Source organism: Patella vulgata, chromosome 8 (genome assembly GCF_932274485.2).
Source record: "Patella vulgata chromosome 8, xgPatVulg1.2, whole genome shotgun sequence".
NCBI lineage: Eukaryota > Metazoa > Mollusca > Gastropoda > Patellidae > Patella > Patella vulgata.
This window is the reverse complement of record NC_065886.2, coordinates 2,829,750-2,831,525: the sequence shown is the minus strand read 5'-3', so window position 1 is coordinate 2,831,525 and position 1,776 is coordinate 2,829,750. Positions and strand designations below refer to the sequence as shown.

Sequence of the window (1,776 nt, the reverse complement as noted above, 5' to 3'; positions counted from 1 at the left end):
CTCCGACTGGGCTAATGAAGTTGGGTATATGGCTATTTCCTTGTGCTATGCAAATGTGTAATAGATTCCTTGGTAGTTGGAATTCATAGGCTGTAGCAACCCTTATATTTTTGTTTTGTGCATATCCCATTGTTGGTTTTCAGAGATTCCATTTGTTTCTATAAATATGTACTTCTGTACTTTCTTTATATGCAAATATCATTTTGAAATAGGTCATATTTTTATTCGATTCGCCTATCCAGCCTTGTGGGCTTTCATTGGGTCCTCTGGTTTCCGCCCTTTACTAAATACACCTACACACGAGCGAATCATTCATATAAAATTGAACCATAAATTAGTCCCGAAATTACCTGGCGCCAGTAAGTTCAAGAGACCTATCCAACAAACACCATAAACACCTCAAGGTTTATGCATAATTATTAGGACACAGCATACAAAGATGGTAATAGAATGAGACAGTGATCGGGAAAGAGGGCGGAAACAGAACCGTCGGACTTGATTCTAGGATATATATATAGCATGGACCTACTTGATTCGACAAATTTAATACAAGTAGGCCTAGTTTGTGTCAAGTGACTTTAAACCTCACCTCTCTCCCCCCCTCTCTCTCTCTCTCTCTCTATTAGATATAACTATCTCATATACACTTTTCGTGGCACTGTAATACATACAGTAACAATTGTTGGGCATTATTGAAAAATAAATTGAAATTGTTACCAGTTTTTCTTTGTGGAATACATCGTAAATTCTCAATAATTGCTTGAAACTGGAAGAGTGGGAGGGATCCACATAACTGAAAAAAATATCGAAACTATAGACAAACTCTATATTATAACATTGACCTAAAGGCTGAACGGGGTGTTTGCGGACATATTTGCTTATTTGTTTGTTGTTTTTTTTCTTTTACAGAAATTAGATTACATTTGAACCAAACAAATAACACCAAAGTTATGATATTTTTTTCATTTTGTCAGAACGTATATAACAATCAAAGATGGCTGCCAATTATCATCCATTCTGTCCCGGGTACTACATGAAATCAAGAGAGAATCTTACCTGTTGGTCCCAGTCGTGGGGTTTCTTGTAATTATAAGTATTTCAATAACGGCGTAGCAACGAACAACTAATAAAAAATAAACATGATTTCAGAAAAAAATAAGACAGATTCTTTAGATTGCTGACCGGAACGCTTTTATAACGCAACGAAATTTTTTCCTTGCCCGCCATTATATAAATACGCACTTCCGGTGAAACTGTTCTGAATCTGAATTGGTCTCTATCACCCAGAAAAATATTCTACGAAGACTATGAGGTTCTGGGTGACCGAGACTGAATCTGACTTGTTTGTTTTAAACGAAAATAAGTATTTTAAATATATGGTATTATTTTTTTTTGTAAAGATTTACAAACCTGCGGTCTTGTATTCTGTGACCATTATATTTTTCGAAAATATCACTGCTAAAGCTAAAGCACTATGTTGATGCTAATTTCACTACATAACTTACATTATGTAAGAGATTTACTCATTTACTTTCGATGCACATTGTCTAAATTCATATGTACACTCACGATATATTCCTTTGATATACCAGTTATCGGACCAACCAGACATACAACTTAACACTAACTAACAGTAAACCCTGTCGATGGTACACATTACTTGTGTTAATGCTATGGAAAAATCACAAGATTTTATAAATCTACACCCGTTTGTGTTAATACAATACAAAACAACACAAACTTGTGTAGATTAGTTTTAACACAAGATTTTTTCAG

At 34.6% G+C, this 1,776-nt stretch overlaps 1 long non-coding RNA gene across 1 annotated transcript; it reads right to left on the bottom strand.

The window, feature by feature from the left end:
- Positions 1–715: 715 nt before the first annotated feature.
- On the bottom strand, positions 716–1,537 carry LOC130014084 (uncharacterized). The gene is made up of 3 exons (XR_008789054.1): positions 1,411–1,537; positions 1,057–1,123; positions 716–793 (listed from the first exon to the last, which is right to left on the bottom strand). It is a non-coding gene; the product is annotated as an uncharacterized LOC130014084 (long non-coding RNA).
- Positions 1,538–1,776: the final 239 nt, after the last annotated feature.